This window comes from Heterodontus francisci, chromosome 38 (genome assembly GCF_036365525.1).
Source record: "Heterodontus francisci isolate sHetFra1 chromosome 38, sHetFra1.hap1, whole genome shotgun sequence".
NCBI lineage: Eukaryota > Metazoa > Chordata > Chondrichthyes > Heterodontiformes > Heterodontidae > Heterodontus > Heterodontus francisci.
The window spans coordinates 15690249-15708621 of NC_090408.1; the positions used below are offsets into that span (position 1 = coordinate 15690249).

Below are 18373 nucleotides of genomic sequence, written 5' to 3' on the forward strand. Positions count from 1 at the left end.
ACAGGCTGCTCGTAATTGAATTTGGGCATAATTGATACAAGCACAACTCTGGTGAAATTGTTTCACAGCTTCCGACTGTTCACAATAGACTAAAAAAAATTGCTTTTTCGCCCATTGGGCTTTATTGTACATTATCTATCGCACTCCTTCTGGAATGATGTGACCATTTAAAGAGGTAGCACAGTTCAAGTTTAGATAACAAGTTGATTTTTCAAGCCATAAGCATGTATATTTGCATAAGGCAACCTTTGTGGTAGTATTGCCACTTAGCTTGATTAAATGTACGAGAGCAGGAAGCCACTTATTCATTGAGAGCACTCAGCAATGCAGTACGAGATAACATAAATACAGTTATAGATCAACTGTCCTCAAAATAATTGAACATTTACTATTTCACTCAGCAATAGGTTTCAAAAGCATCCAAGCTGGCAACATCCTAACTAGTAACTTGACAGAACCTATATATATTTCATAACTCCGAATAATCAAACTCCTGCACTTAAGTGAAGGTAACAGAAAAGCGCAATATCCTGAACCACTGCCTCACTGACGGTTGGGCCTGATGGTTGACAATGAAAGAATGGACAGAAGGCAATGATTGCGTGAAATGCTTCTAATGGTACCACCTGGTAGTTGCTGTACTATCTTACTTAAGTTTATGCCATGGTTGAACAGCCCCACAAGAAACGTATGCAAAGTGTGTACCACACTAACTTGCTTCTGATACCTGGAAATGGCTTATCATTTGAAGCCAGGTACGAGGGTCTAAGGTTGACCCAGTCAGCAGCCCTCTGTTCCCAACACTTATAGACTGTTTCACGGGCCACCCACTTCCTACCTCATGCGTCCCAAAAAAAGACAGGGAGAGAGAGAGAGGGAGGGGGGGGGGGGGGGGGGTGGAAAGAGAGAGAGAGAGAGGTTAGAAAAAGGGAAATTCAATAGGAGAGAACAGCACAAAAAGAAAAAGGGGGACAGAGAAATAGAAGAGAGGTGATGGAGAGGAAAAAGAGAAAGACAATTTTGAAAAATGTATTACTAGCAACAGTATCCTTACTTTGAGATACTGAGGGGTAAAAAATTGCATTGCAGTCAATGGAACTGAATATCAAGCAGAGTATAACTGGTGGCTGATCCGATACCACCTGTTTTGCGCCATCACTCGAGACAGATTTTATCGGAACGTGTTTTGCTGCATCCAACTGTACAAAGTTCTGACAATTATTGAATTGGATTGTTTTTGCTGATATTTGTCAAGGATGGCGTGTCGGATGATTGACCCGAAAGATAGCATTTTACTCCAGGATTTCAGTGATCTCTTCCAACTAAATTTGCTGTGTCCACCCTTGTTATCTCTCCAACATCAATCTTTTATTTCTTTTGTCAGAACACTGAATCTATTCTAAGAATAAGTAGGTCAGTTTCAAGGCTATGTCACCAAGCTCTGATTCCTGAAGCAGTGCACAATACAAGGGGTGGGAGTGATTAATGCTCCAGTAAACCTCTTTAAATAAATGCATGAAATATAAATTTATGAAATATAATTATGCAACATATTTCATTTTATATTTAACCAATTTTCAGCTTTTTAAATGTACTTTCAGTAATGGAAAGCAAAATATTTAAAATATTAAGATCATTTAACATTTATTATATGCAGGTAAAATAATTTTATTTTTACTCCTTTTAAATGGATACCAAATACATGAAGGGGAATACTGTAGGCAAACACAGAAGTATGGCAATACAGCTCTCAATACAGAAATGGGTCAATAGCACAGTCTTCAAAAGTGGTTGATCAGTCTCAAGATTCTGATTCAGGTTATAAAAGAACAACTGCACAACAAATGGTTGATTTATAGTCCCCCAAATCTTTCAGTCAAAATCCTTTAAGGAAATATTACTGATCCTGCCCACCATAATTATTAGTAAAGACACTATAATTCAGTTGTAGGAACAAAAATAATCACGCTGACTGAGTCTTGTGGAAGCATAGGCTTGATTTTTTTCCCATTTTTATTTCTCACTACAGTCTTCTGCTGCCCTGCTTCTTTTTTTCTATGAAAAGCGTAGGATGATCTGAGCAACTGTGTCTCCGTGACTCATCGACTGACTGACAGGAAGGGAACTTCCTATGAATAAGTGCAAGTGCTTATTTGTTTTGAAGGAAGGAAGACTTAATGATATAGTATGAGGAGGGTCTACAGATGTTCCTTTACTTCAGTTAAATGTCCAGTTTAGTATAGACCAGTAATTGGCGGGATTGAGTAAAGCTCAGTGAAGTGACACCAACAAGCATTTATAAGTGCTACCTTCCCTTGGGAATAGGGCAACACCAACAATGGTCTTTCTCGGAAGTGAGACTGATTTTTGCCAGGGTATTTTTCTTTTTCAGGTGCGGGGAGTGATCTGTTGCCATGTGCTAATATTTCCAACCACCTGGCTGAGAATTGATAGAACAATGGAGTATAACTCTCTATGATAATCATTTTTGCTTTGATATTGTGAGATACCAGAGATTTTCCAATTCCTTTTAAGCATCTATCATCAGCGAGTTGGCCTTCACTTCTTACTTAAAACTGATATAGCAAATACTGAAATCCTGTGAAACAAAAGCGACATACAGCAAACGCTGGAAATCCAAAATTAAAAAAAACAGAAAACGCTGGAAATACTCAGCAGGTCTGGCACTATCTGTGGAGAGAGAAACACAGTTACTGCTTCGGGTTGATGGCCTTTTGTCTGTTTCTTTCTCCACAGATGGTACATGACCTGCTGACTATTTCCAGCATGTTCTGTAAAATCCTCATTTCAGTTTAATACAGCTGGTCTTCTATAGAGTATGCAACAACCTTCCTTATATAAGGCACACATGATAAAGTTGAAAAGGGCATATTGCTAGGTACTAAACGATACTCAAGAACATTCAACAACTTGATATCTTGTGTCCAATTGTTGCTCTAGAGTTTATATTCACAATTCTTTGCAATACTTGCTCCATATACAATATATAAAATAATACATTTTTCATTTATCATTGTATGCAATTTTGGGACAGAAAGCAGCAAGTAGTAATTTCTTTTCAACCACATATCCTACCTTTGTACTCTTTTCTTATGCATGGCCCATTTTCTTACTTCAAGATAACGCGAGCAATGCAATGTTGGGTTAATTGCAACTGCAGCTTAAGAACCTATTGAAATATATATTCAGTTAACAGTTATATATGCTAATCAAGTCAATACTTTTTAAATAAGGTGTGGACTTTCTGTTGTTACGACCAGGTGAGAAAGGTGTCTAGGGGTCTTTTGATGTCTTCACCAGGTCTTATTGTAACAGGATTTAATTTTAAACACACTGTGTTTTGAGCTCCCCCTTTGTGAATCCTTGTTCACAGCTTTCCAATTATAAGACAAAGAAATGAGCACACTAGGTTTTTCTTGGGTTTAAAAAAGAAAAGTGAAATTTAATAAACTTCAACTCTAATACGGTTCACACCTACAGATATACGACATGCCCACGCTAGCATGCACACGCGATACACACGCAAATAGGGATAGAAAAGAGAAGAAAAATAAAATGGAGAGGTTTGAGGCAATTTCAGAAGAGTTTCTTGTTTATTGTGCTGTGTTTCCAGCTCACTGTAGAGTCCTTGATTGTAGACAGCTCTTCCTTTTCGTTGGGGCCAAGTATTCTTCTTAAACCTTGTTCACTGTAGGAGACTTTTCTCTTAGTGTTCATACATCTTCAATGGTTTTTGATGCTGGTGTGAATGAGATGAGAGCAGACAGGAGAGAGATGTTCTCAAACCAGGAGCTTTATGATTTCAAACACCTTGTTGGAAGTTCAAATTCAAAAAACTCCAACAGTCAGTCATGTGACTAAAACTGGTCTGACCACTTGTGTTTGTGGATTCTGCTATCTCAGTAGTCAATCTGGAATTCTAGCTCCTCCAACTTCAACGTCTGGTAATCAAAAGTCCATTGTTGGCTGAATGTGTCAGGGCATGGTCCTTTGTTGCTTGTTCTAACACTATCTGTTACTCCGCAAATGTCTTTCCGGTCAGGGGCTTGCAATTTTAAGTTTTAATGTTCATGTGGTGAAATACTGTGTGCCTCAGTCTTAGCAGGCTTGCTTGACACTATCCTCAAACTGCAAGCCCTGTTGTCCCAGTTTTTTTTTTACAGTAAAAGTTGACAATGTAAATGGCTAATGTTGGCATTTCCCATTCGACTGGGAATGGTTGCGATGTTGTTGCAGTTTCGGGCTGCAACCTGGCTCAACAAAATGAGTTTTCAAACTCTATCCATCGCCATTCTGTCCATTTTCATATTGATCAACTGACTGTGGCCGATGCTAGGAACAATTTATTAGTTAGCTGTAAACATATAGTGGAGTATCAACTTGTCTTTGGGTGTTAGCATAAAATGAATGATAAAAAATTGACTTCAATGGAAAAGAGAATGGGACAAAGTGTAAGACCAACTGCCAGTTTACACGATTGTCCAAGGTGAATTTATACTCCAATATGTTTTCATTCTATTTAAAAATCCTGGAACAAAAATTCTGGATCAAAATCCTGGCACTCCCTCTGTAACAGCACTGTGAGTGTATCTATACCATATAAACTGCAGCGGTTCAAGGTGGCGGCTCACCACCACTTTTTCAAGGGTAATCAGGGATGCACAATAAATGCTGGTCTTGCAAGCAATGCCCACATCCCATTAACAAATTAAAAGAAAATAACAATGATTATAACAGCATGACATTTCTGAGGATGAGGTCCAAGGCAAACGTGGGAGGGGGGGGGGGGGGAAAAAAGAGGAGATTTTGACTTTGGCAGATAGTGTAAAACGGGTGATAGTGAGTCTTCAGCCCATTACACATCTCTCCCCACTTTATTCTCTATTAACTTCAATGAGGAGAGATGTAAAAGAGGCTGATGACTCAATATCACCCTTCCTATACGATCGCAAAGTCAAGATTACCCTGAATATTGGCACTTAGCTGCACAGTGCTTCCTGATGCATTGCTTTTGGAGTCACTCACAGAAGTTCGGAGCTAACAGCTCTGTTTCTGCTTGTTAGGAAATAAAACTGCAAGACTTCCGGGAAAGTACGGTTGAGTATTCTAACTTAAGTTTATATTATTTTGATCCATGGAGTTCACGGTTTTCCAATTCAAAATTAAATGGAGCTCCATATATTCTTATTTTCCATTTCAGCCCAAGCAGATTAGTCAAACTTTATTGGCTATTAAGAGCCCTGATGTCAGTACTGAGCTCAAACCACTAGGTGGAAATCCTTGTTCTGATCTTGCAACCACCACAGTAATTGCATACTATTCTTTTTTAAAAAAGAAACAAAGCAGGACATGACAGTTAAAAGAACAAAGGTAATGCAGTGCAAGCTGACTCAGGGATTTCAAACACTTTAAGGCCAAAAAACTGGATAATTGCCATGCTATATCATGCTGCTGTTTCCTTTGTATAAGGAAAGTAATGGCAAGGAAACCTTCTGTCACTTGGTTCATGCACTACTGCATAGATAATGGTAAATGTTGAGTGCCATAGAGATTTAACACTGTGGTTACCGCCAGCGGGGACAAACAATCCCAGCGGCTGGAGCTGTTTGAAGAGCAGCTTCAGGAATAACCAGTTATAACCAGGCATCCCTGAAGGGGGTTGCTAGTGGAGGCAGAGGTGCCTTCTAAAAATCAAGCAAGTCTGCCTAAATATAAACGTAAAGTTCCTAGGACAAGGGTAATGGGTACCAAATGCCTCAGGTGAAACTGAATCTGCATCGATAAGAAACTCCTCTTCTTTGTCTAAATCTAGCAGTGCCATAAGAATGCCCAAAGGAATTCCCAAGCAAAGCACTTGTGGGAAAAGGATTTTGGATATCTTGCAAATGGAAACCATCAGAGCTAAACAGAACCAGGAACTCATACAACAATGATGATGCAGATAAAGATTCACCAGAAAGCAAAAAAAAAAAACTACAACTATAGATTCAATAGTAAACACTCAAACCAGCTTCAAGAAACAAATCCCAATAGGCCAGAGCAGAAATTCCCTCCTGTGCACGTCTTACACGCACGAGTGATACTATTGGAATAAACAACTGAAAAAAAACCTGACTTGGCGTAGAGCTAATTTGATTAAAATGGCCAACTTAATTAAAATTAAAATAAATTAGTATGTATAATGAGGTTCTTACATGCTGATCATGAGTTCTCAAAGTGTGTAGATACTTTTTGTGGCTCTGAATTTGGCACTTTGCCAATACCCCTTTGTCTACCCTCATATTTTGACCTGTTAGACTGGTAGATCCCTCTAGTGTTAGCTCTGTTCTTTTTACATTAAAAGTTCCCAGAGTAACTTTATTACGGGATCTTTAACCTTAAACACACCTCTGGATTTCAACTTTATCGTGCCTGAACACTCGGTACAGGGTCCGCACGTAACGTCGTCGAGGCCCTGTGTGAAAAGGAGATGGTAGATCCTGTTGGATGATTCCCTGAGCAGACTGTCAGAACTTTCAAACAAACTCCATGGCTGGTGGTGAGAAGGGCTCTCCCCGTCAGATCCTTCCTGTACGCCTGGAGTCTCACTACCTCCATGCACTGCTGTAGAGGGGGCTGCGGTGGGGAAGAGACCGTCGTCTACCTCCTTCTGGAATGTGCCTTTGCATAGCAGGTCTGGAAAAAGAATGCAGTGGTTTTTGTTGATGTTCATCCCGAGCAGCTCTGTAATGCAGGACTCTGTGCTCTACGGGCTGTTCCCAGGGACGGATACCAAGATAAACATCAACTGCTGCTGAAGGACCATCAATACAGTGAAAGGCGCACTTTGGTCTGCCTGAAACCTGCTGCAAAGAATTGCAGTGCAAAGAATTGTTCACAACCGAGTGTTGCAGACTGGCACATTCCAAGATCCAGGACTATGTTCTGAGGGACGCACTAAAGCTTTGAGCAGCCGCTGCAAAGGCTCAATGGGGAAAGGCCACTGTGTAAGGTCCTCCCGCCACAGCATACTGAAGGGCTGGAACCCGTATAAAACCCCTCAGGTTGTACGCACCAGAAAATGTTTTTGCTACCTAATGCAAATGCACATTGTATAGAAAAAGGAATGGCAAGAGTTGTGAGACACCTCACGTTCTGTATCTTATTACAGATTCACTTAATTTTTTAGTCTTCAATGTCTTCCAGTATTTCTCATTATGTTCACGACCACTTACTGGCCAACATCCACAATGGATCAAATCTGTTTACAATAACTACTTGCATTTGCCTAGCGCCTTTAATGTAGGCACTTTACAGGAGCATTATTAAACAAAATTTGACACCGAATCTCACACGATATTAGGCCACAAGACCAAAAGCATGGTTAGAGACAGGTTTTAAGGAGTGTATTAAAGGATGAGAGAGCCAGAGGTAGAGAGGTTTATGTAGAGAATTCCACAGTTTCGGGCTGAGGCAGCTACAAGCAGGGCTCCCAATGGTGGAATGAAGAAAACTGGGGATGTGCAGGAGGCCAGGATTGGAGGAGTGCAGAGATCTTGGAAGTTTGTTGGACCTGAGGGATTTGCAAACAAGGCTGAGAATTTTAAATTGAGATGTTACTGACCCAAGAGATAACGTAGGTCAGCAAACACAGGAGTGATGGGTGAACGGATCTTGGTGCGAGTTAGGATATGGGTAGCAGAGTTTTAGATTATCTCAAATTTATGCAAGATGGGAGGTCAACCAGGAGAGTTTTGGAATAGTTGAGTCTTGAGGTAACAAAGGCATGGATAAGATCCAATGCCACATCCCTGCTCCAATCTGGTTAAAACAATTATCAATAATTACCTTGCTATTTCTTGCAAGCCTTCAGGTTCATTTCCTATTTCGATGCAGTCAACCCTCCTACAACAGCCCTCTAAGTCCCAAAAATGATCCATAAGTTAATGTAAGTTGCATTATTTTGCCACACACTTATTTACATCCTCAATTTACTTTGGAAACTCCTCTCTTTTACCTAACAAGCATACCATGTTATTCGTTAGCAATTTTTATTGAATTGAGATGATTCTTGCTCACAAATCTTTTAAATTCCCTGTATAGCTTGTCTGCTTGCAGTTAGCCTCAGTGTTCCTCTTCCTACCACCTTCAGTAAACCTTCCAACCTCTCATGTGCCAATATAGCTCCAGGTAGACCCACACCTACTGGTTTCACATTGTCTTCTGCAGCATGGAACTAAGAATCAATTCAATTTGCCCATGAACATGTCCTTGAATTAACTGGCCTACATTCACCTCATCAAGATTTGCAAGATCTCGGAAAACACATCAGTTTAAAAATGGTTATTAAATGTGAAATGAAATCATGTCTGTAGGTTACAAGAAGGAAGTTTACTGGAGCTAGCAGGAATGGACAATAAAGCTATGATTTTAGAATGTTTTGACCCACCTTCAGAAGGTTTCCATTTTCTCAGTTCTTCTGTTTTTCCCCACCATGCCACACAGCAAAACTCCGCTCCTAGTGAAGCTTCCTGTCTTCTACACAGGCAAGGCAATCAACTTCACAGGAATTGTCTTAATAATCACCCAACATGACTAGAATTTTCAGAAATATTAAGATTCCATACAATATTTTTTATTGCCAATTCAAAAACATATCAATTTAATCAGGTTTTAATTTCAGTGTAAAAAGAGAGAAAATCAGTTTGGGGGGGCGGGGGTTGGAGGGATGCAGGGAGGGGGACAAAACTAGAACCAAAACTTCAGGGTAAATTCAGAAGGAAAAAAAAAAAATCAGTAAAAACTGCTTTTTATTTTGATATTGGTTAAAACTCAAGAAAACAAGAAAGAATTTATAAAGTACAGTCAAGATAAATGGCAGTTCACAAATACTACCTTTACATCTTTTGGATGAGACGCTAAACCATCTGCCCTTTCAGCTGGATTGAACAGTTCTCACAGCACTACTTCGAAGAGGAGCAGACACGTTCGGTCTTCAGTATTTAGGATACAAGTAACATCCCAGTATCAGCTGTAAATCAGGAAATGGAAGGGAGGGAGAAACTCAAGAAAATTACAATCACCAAGGAAGTGGTGTAAACTGTTGGAGTTGCGGGCTGACATGTCCCCGGGTCCTGATGGACTTCATCCTCGGGGCCTAAAAGAAGTGGCTAGTGAGATAGTTGATGCGTTGGTTTTAATTTTCCAAAATTCCCTAGATTCAGGGAAGGTTCCCTTAGATTGAAAAATAGCAAATGTAATTCCTTTATCCAAAAAGGGAGGGAGAAGAAAGCAGGAAGCTTAGTTTAACATCTGTCTTACGGAAAATGTTTGAAGCCATCATTAAAGGCATCATAGCAGGGCACTTGGCATAGATAGAAGATTGGCTAGCTAACAGGAAACAGAGAGTAGGCACAAATGGGTCATTTTCTGGTTGGCAAGATGTAACAAGTGGTGTGCTGCAGGGATCAGTGCCCGGGCCTCAGCTTTTTACAATTTATATAAATGACTTGGACGATGGTACTGAAGGCATTGTTGCTAAATTTGCTGACACACAAAGATAGGTAGGAAAGTAAGTTGTGAAGAGGACGTAAGGAGGCTACAAAGGGTTATAGATAGGTTAAGTGAGCGGGCAAAGATTTGGCAACTGGAGTATAATGAGAGAAAATGTGAAATTGTCCATTTTGGCAGGAAAATAAAAAGGAATCTTTTCAAAATGGAGAGAGATTGCAGAAATCTGAGATGCAGAGGAATCAGGGTGTCCTAGTGCATGACTCGCAAAAGGTGAGTATGCAGGTACAGCAAGTAATTAGGAAAGCTAATAGAATGTTATTGTTTATTTATTTATTTTTATTTAGAGATACAGCACTGAAACAGGCCCTGCGGCCCACCGAGTCTGTGCTGACCATCAACCACCCATTTATACTAATCCTGCATTAATCCCATATTCCTACCTTCCCTCAATTCCCCTACCACCTACCTACGTTAAGGGAATTGCAAGGGGAATTGACTACAAAATTAGGGAGGTTATGCTTCAGTTGTACAGGTCATTGATGAAACCACATCTGGAGTACTGTGTACAGTATTGATCTCCTTATTTAAGGAAAGGATGCAAATGCTTTGGAAGTAGTTCAGAGAAGGTTTACTAGACTAATAGCTGGAATGGTCAGGTTGTCTTACGGGGAAAAGGTTGGAAAGACTGGGCCTGTATCCACTGGAGTTTAGAAGAGAAAGAGGCGACTTGATTGAAGCATACAAGAGCCTGAGGGGTCTTGACAGAGTGAATGTGGAAAGGATGTTTCCCCTTGTGGGAGAATCTAGAACTAGGGGTCACTGTTTAAAAATAAGGGGTCGCCCATTTAAGACAGAGATGAGGAGAAAACTTTTTTCTCAGAGGGTCGAGAATGTTTGGAACTCTTCCTCAAAAGGTGGTGGATGCAGTGTCTTTAAATATTTTTAAGGCAGAGATAGACAGATTCTTGATAAGCAAGGGGGTCAAAGGTTATCAGAGTAGGTAGGACCGTGGAGTCGAGGTTACAATCAGATCAGCCATGCTCTTATTGAATGGCGGAGCAGGCTCGAGGGGCTGAGTGACCTACTCCTGCTCCTAATTCGTACGTTCGTAGTTTCCCCCTAATAACCTGGAGAATATTTATCCTGCAATGAGCATCGCCAAATAGATTATCGGGTCATTATCACATGGCTAATTTTGGTATCTTGCTATGCACAAATTAGCTGTCATGGTTCCCACATTGCAACAGTGACTATACAACAAATATAAAAGCAAATTCACATTTCTATAGGATCTTTCTTGACCCAAGGATGTCCCAAAGCGCTTCATAGCCAATTAAGTACTTTGGAAATGTAACTGTTGTAATGTAGGAACTGAAACAGTTCAATTGTGCACAGCAATGTCCCACAAACAGCAATGTGAGAACAGCCAGATAATCCGTTTTAGTGATTTTAATTGAGATATATATATTGACTAGAGAAATATTGGGGAGAACACCCTTGCTCTTAATCAAATACTGTTGTAGAACTTTTAAATCTACCTGAAAGGGCAAATAGAGCGTCAGTTTAATATCTCATCCAACAGACAGCACCTCTGATGGTACAGCATTCCTTCAGTATTACGCTGGAGTGTCAAACTGGATTAAGTGCTCGAGCCTCTGGAGTGGGGCTGAAGCTCAGAACATTCTGGCTCAGGCAAGAGTGCTACCAACTGAGCCACAGCTGGCAACTTGAAAAGTACATTGTTGGCTGTAAAGCATTGTGACATGCCCCGAGGTCATGAAAGGTGCTGTGTAAGTGTAAGCTTTTCCTTCTTCATAATAGAGCTACTGAATGTAGTTTATTGTTTCTGCAGGGGAATTGGAACATTACATGAAGTTGATGAAGATTTCTATAGTACCACAGTTGACCTGTTTTGACCTAAACCCTTTTCACCTAAATGACCATCCAATCATTAAAGGAGGAAACATGAACAGAACTTAAAGGCGGCATTATAGATGAATTTGCAAGTTGACGATTGAAAAAGTAACCACAAGAATGTTAAAAGAAAATCAGTTTTGAAATGAGGATGATTGTACAAGTAATTGTAAACTGAGGGACATGAAAACAATCTGCTCTGCTATTAAATGATTGTTGTTGCAGCACAAAGTAAAATGGTGAATTGGGAATAGCTCTCATTTTTGTAAGTTTGTAACATGGAGCAATATCTAATTTTCTCCTGCAGTCCTCAAGATGCTATCATGACACCACCAAGCGTTTCTAAACAAAGGAACAAATGCTTCAATTATACTGATAAAAAAAAAAGTGGTGGCATGTGGGAGACAATCCATTATTTGATTTTTTTTTGAAGAACAGGTTTTTAAATATATGTATTTGTTTCAATATAATTCCTGGAAAACAGAAAAAATGTAAAAGGTTCATTTTTCCAACTCTTCTGCCCACTGATAGCTCAATTAAGCCAGTAGGTGTATCTACTGAAAATGAAGGTTTATATTGTGTTAGTTTTATCTAGTTAGCAGTTTACTTCTTTTTGAAGGTTTCTTTTCTAATGTTTGAGGAATTTGTTAGATATTTTGGAAAAATAAAACTGATAAAAAGATCCTTCTCGAAAGCCACAATTCTTGGCTAGAACAATTCTTCAAACCAGAACAGTTTAGAGTTCAGTCAAAAGCTCTCTTCCAATTTTATATTTTTATAGCTGGTAAGCAGACTGATTGCCCAGTCTGTCCCATCACTATCAGCTGCAGCAACAATTACAATAAAGAGTGTTATTGTGTCTGGCATAGTACCATGCACTGGCTGAGAATGGGTTCTGGCTGTGGCACTGGGTGGGGATGTGTAGTCTTTAACATGCAAGAAATAGCACAGCGTCAGTTTCAAATTAATTTATGTATATGACAGATTATTTACAATAGATTCATAAAATTAGCTACCAGAAATAAAACCATATTACAACAGCTCCTCTTACACTGTTATTTAAAATCAAGCACTGAGAACTTGCTTGATAAATAATAGTGAATTTATATGTTCTGAATTACATTGTGTAATGTTTCTATCAGTAGAAAACTTCATATTCTGGAACTCTCTGAACAACACAAAGGGAACTCTGCTCGTGTGAACAAATCCACAAATAGATCTATTAATCCTGTTTAAAATATTTATTTGCAGTTGCAGATATAAAAGTAAATGAAACAAATTAAACACTGTGCACAACCTGGCACAAATTTTTGTGCTGTTCGGGTTGCCACATGACTTTCATGATACTGCCATTCATAAGTGGCCTTACTTCAGAAATATAACAATTCTGTCGTTTGGCAACTGAGTCTGAAATTCTACTCTGCTTCTATATTTAGTTGGACCGACTTTAACCCCCTTTCACTCTCCCCCTCCCTGGCTAATTAACAAGAATGGGGCATGCAGTGGGTTAAAGTGGAGACAATGGCCAGCCCACTGACTTGGCATTGCACTCTTGCCAACCATAATTTAATACCCAGGTTTTGGGAGCTGCATGAGGTCTTCGCTGCAAGCAAACGAAAGCCTCATTGAAATGCAAAAGTCAGTGGTGACTAAATTCAGACCCCCCATACCATTTTAACGCACCAAGGAGCAGCAGGCCCTGAAGAGAGTCAGAAAGATTGGTCAATTCCATTCTTTTTTTTTTAAAACATAGGCTCCTCTGTGTCCCACAAAAAGCATTGGGAAAAGTACCTAAAAAGGGTGCAATTTTTACTCCTCAGGGAGCTATACAACACTTTCTTATAGGTACTTATTTTCCCTTCCACCAACACCACCCCCCGCCATCCCACCAAGATCAATTACTTTTGACAATCAACATTTTGGGGACATTCATAGGAGCTCAGCAGGACTTGCACCACCTCTCAGTTCCACTGTTGTCTTTTACAGATATAAAGGATGAAATTGCTGGGGTTGTCCAAGATCCTGCCCAGACCCACCCTCTTGGTATTGCAAGGCAGGCAGAGGATCTACCCACAACACCTACCATTGGAAAATGGCTGCATCGAAAACACGAAGCGGAATCTTGCCTTATTTCTGATCGCCAGCAAGGCAATCCATCCGAGTTCCACCCAGAGCATGATCGAAATTTCGGCCCATAGCTTCCAACGCACCTTTCAAAAAGCCCATTTGGCTGTATGGAAACCTTCTCAGTATTTAGTGAAATCATCAAACTAGATTCATGCAAACAATTGGCTTTGTAAATAATTCTGAGAAGACGCCTTCTACAGATAAGCAAACTCTAGCTGACCACAGTGGACCAACTTCTGAATCACATGGTTCTGACAGGAAGCCAATTTCTGAGCAAATACTTTAGCACATAATTGTCGAAAAGTATTGGTCTCTAGGTGCTACAGTCAGAAGATTTCTACCTTTCTCCAGTAGAAGAAAAATGAATGAATCTTTCTAAGTATCAGGGGTCAAACCAGGGCCGGTAATTTACTGGAATGTACATAGTAGGAGGAGAGCCAATTTAAGAAACTACTTTTTATAGACGTCAGCTGTATAGTTATCTGGGCAAGGGACGCTGTCAAATCGTAAAGACCTAAATAACCTCCCCAAGGATATTGGGAGAATCCAAAAAAAGCAGAGGCTTGCGCATCCAAAGAAGAATACAGCAAACTGGCAACTTAATCCCTAATAGCATTAGTATCCTGCTATTTATAGAGCTCAGTCTGGGAGATGACAAAACAGGGTCAGTGCTCCTACTTGAGTTTATAGATAAGATCGCTATCACCCTGCCGTATTTTGATGGCAGAGATAAGTAGACCTGGCAAAATTCTACACACAAAAATGAGCACCATCAATTGAATTAGACATATCCCGTTGGAGTACAAGAGAATTTAATTTCCTCCCAGTCATCCAGAGCCCATCAAAACACTTTAAGTCTGAGTAACTTTAGGAAAAAAAATCACTATTCCAACTGAGGTAGTAAGAGATTTAGCTTCTTAAGCTAATACAACAATCTTCCAATCAAGACCATTTTAGAGCTAGATACTGTTCAACTGGATGATGTCCCAGAATCACGGTGAAACAGACACCCTTGAATCTCCTCCAGAAAATGCAAACGCTCAAACAGAGAAGAGCTCCAGTGTCAGCTGTCGAAACTTTACTGGACACTCACATATAAAGAATAAGATCAGCCGCGTAAGATCTAAAAGACTTTATTGAAAGTAGGAGCTCACTGTGGTGACTACAGAACAAAAAAAATCAGCCCCAAAGTAGGGTTTATGTAGACTCAAGTAGAACAGTGCAAGGAGGTTGAACTAAGTATCCACGCATGCACAAGGACAAGAATTAAACCCTTGCAAGGGAATTAATTACCACCCTGAAACCTACCTACTTTATGCTTGGCAACAGAAGTAAAATCCCCATCCAGTTTTGTGGTCAGGCAAAGCTAATGAGCCAAGCAAGCTTAAGAGGAAAAGGGGGAGAATTACTTATAGCAGGAGTGACAAGATGCAACAGCTTGAGAGTGCAACCAAAACAGTGACTATGCATAAGTAATTCAGGTGGCTGACATATGTGTAATAATAGTAATCCCGTGGGTGATTGGGAAATAAAACAAATGAGCCAAAACAAAATTTACACGCTACCTTCCCCGAGAACGAGCACAACCATTCAGCAATATTGAGTGGATTAAACTGATTGAAGTGACTGACGGCTAACTAGAAACTGTTAAAAAGCTAGTAAATTTAGATGCTCAACTGTTTTTCAACATCATTTACCTCCTCCTCAAAAGTCTTTTTTCTACAGCCCATTTCCTTCGCACCTTTCTCCAAAGGGTCGGCACCTACTTGTCATATCGTTGGCATTACATCACCCAATATTTTCTCCTTTCATGCCTGTATGGTCACGTCTGATACAACGCAAAGTCTCAAGCTTGGTTGTCTCTCTGTTATTGATATTTTACCTTTTTGTGATACCATGGAGTTAGCTTTCCCATGTAGGCTGATGATTCAGTTCTACCTCTTTCCCAACTCCACTGGTGCTAAAGCTGTAGCCACTCTCTCCAACTGTCTGACTGACACTCATATATGGATGAGCCAAAGCCTCCTCTAGCTAAATACTGGCACAACTGACATCTTTTTTGGTTCTCACAAGCTCCCATACACCATAACCTCACCAGCTGCTACCTTACACGAAGATAAGTACAGCATCTGACGTTACTGCTTGACTCCATAAACAGCTTTTTTTTCACAACAGGTTACCAAGACAGCTTTCTTTCATCGTCTATCGTTACCCTTGTCCAGCCAACCTCCCCGCTTCTCTGCTGAAAACTCTTCTTGTTTTTATTACCACGACTCAATTTTTCTAAAGCTTCCCTTTCCAGCCTCGATGAACAACTCAAAACATCACAACCTGCATCCTTATCCATATCGACACCTGCTCCCCATTCACCCCTGTCCTCACTGGACTCTGCAGGTTCCCTATGCCCCACTGAATCAACTTCAAGACTTCCATAGCCTCACCCCATCTAGCCAGGGTAATCTCCAGCCATGCATCTCCACTCTTCCATCACCAAGCTACTTCTTGTTTCCCTAACTGGTCCAAAAGCCATCACATCCCTCCCACTAGATGTCCATTCACCATCTTGCCCTGCGTTTCAGTTCTTCCCCCACATTTATTTCTTTTCTTTGCTTCTACTAATCACTCTGGGCAGACTCTTGTCCCCTTTAAAAAAAATAACTGTGGGGCAGGACCATTTCTGGGTCCTGACCCCACACGTGCTAGCAACACACCACTTGGCGCAATCTTTTGGGAAGTGGCCTCCTAATTGGCTGCCTCTGGGTCCACCATCCAATTAAGGGCGGCAAGAAGGTTCCTGAGGTCGCTGGGAGCGGATCATGACCAGCAACAGCTACTGGCCTGGCAAGATTGCCCGGAGGCGGGAACCCGTCAGACAGCTGACCTGATGCCCAGATATCTGAATTTCCTCCCGGTACCGTCTTCAAATCCGCCTCCACAGGATGGGGAAGATTCTACTCTTTATTTTCACCATCCTGTAAAGCGCTCTCAGATGTCTCTCAACCAGGGAGCGCTATCCAAAGACATGTAGTGGTATATAATTTACACTAGCCAGGCTGAGCTGAATGCAGGAACCAACTTACCTTCCACATGAAGTAAGCAACATCAAGGAAACTTGATATTTGATATTCACTTTAGTCAGCTCAGAACTGGAAGTAGAGGTGCATAGACCACCCATTCACTAAGCTGACAATGAAGAATAATGCCATGGTTCCCCAGGTACATACACTGATCAAATACGTATTAAGCAGCTCAAATTACAAACAAACAAACAAATAAAACCACATTAAACACAAAAAATCAACAGTATTGCTTTCCAGCATTTAACCAAAAGTTGTCAATTTATAAACATAATCTGTGTAGGCCCCAGAGAAAACAATATGACCAATCACAGCAGCAGAACATTGTAGAGACTACCTTCCCCTAAAGAATAATACTTGAACATACTATTAGAACAATTAATGCAACAATTATTTCAACATTAAGCAATCAAGGAAAGCAATTAAACACCTAATCAACAAAGTAAAAGCCCCAGAGAATGGACTAAGTATGACCTTAAGAGTTCGCTGAGAAAGGCCAAGAATGCTTGTGATTTAGATCCAAAGCAGTCCCCATTACTCATATGATTGCCTGATCAGTGGGTTTGACTTGCTCTGCCTGGACAGCACCACTTTGCATCTATATAGCACCTTTAACATAGTAAAACATTAAAAGTGCTTGACAGGAGCATTATCAGGCAGACAATGTTTGCAGCGAGCCACATAAAGAGACAGATGTTCAAAAGCTTAGTCAAATCAAAGCTTAGTAGATCTGAAGGGGTAACCTAAAGGAGAAGAGTCAGAGAGGTTATGGGGGGAACGTTATATATTAGGGCCGAGGCAGCTGATGCCACAACCACCAATGGTGGAGTGAAGAAATTGGGGTTGCGCAAGAGGCCAGAATTGGAGGAGTGCAGAGATCTGTGTTGTTGGGCTGGAGGAAGTTACCGAGATAGGGAGGGTTGTAGGAGGTCACAGAGATAAGAAGGGTGAGGCCATGGAGGGATTTGAACACCAGGATGATAATTTTAAAATTGAGGCATTGCAGGATTGTAGGACCAGGAGCCTGCTAATAGGAATCTCCATGCGGCCTCTGCAGTTTGGCACTACATGCCTGACATACAAAAGGGAGACAAATTCAAAGAATAACGCATGTCATTATACTTTAGTACATGCTGGACTGTGGCAAAGAACCAATATTTGATAGGTCACCCTGGAAAGAGAGGCAGTGATCCTAACAGCTCATCAATAGACTTGATGAAGAACTTCCTGTTCAGTTTGATAAAATACAGACTGGACCACAATAGCTCCAGAATGTTCCGTTACGGAGATAAATTGGATAGTCCTTGAAAATGGGCACGGCAATCACGATGTGCGATTACCACATGCCCATTCAATGTGATGCAGGCAGCACAGCATGTTGATGCTGCCTGCTCAATATCGTGGTTATTGCATGCTTGTTGATTGGCTGCATGCATCAGTGAGGGGCCCAATATCATTACTTGCTAGCACTACTTAAAGCTAGCCAGCACCTTGTAAAGGGAAGGTGCACTGTGGCTGCTGGAGGACCTAACATCATTTAAAATAGTGCTGAGCAGCAAAGAACTATGACTAGACATGGGAGAGCGCATGCACCAAGCTTTTCTGACACTGCACTAGAGGTCTTGATGGAGGGGCAGAAAGGAGAAAAGATGTCCTGTATCCACAGGTGACGGGAACAGACAGCCACAGAGGAAAATGCCAGGAGTGCACTCTCAGGATCTGCAGACAGTACCAGAAGTTTA

At 40.7% G+C, this 18373-nt stretch overlaps 1 protein-coding gene across 4 annotated transcripts in view; it reads right to left on the minus strand.

Moving 5' to 3' along the window:
- Positions 1–18373, minus strand: part of sh3gl3a (SH3-domain GRB2-like 3a) — a 154358-nt gene that overhangs the window by 66433 nt on the left and 69552 nt on the right. Inside the window, exon 2 of one of the 4 annotated variants that reach the window (XM_068017609.1) lies at positions 3097–3190. The exons of the other annotated variants lie outside the window; for them this stretch is intronic. The gene's annotated coding sequence lies outside the window, so the exon portion shown is untranslated. The remainder of the gene's footprint in view (positions 1–3096; positions 3191–18373) is intronic. 4 annotated transcript variants of the gene reach the window in all.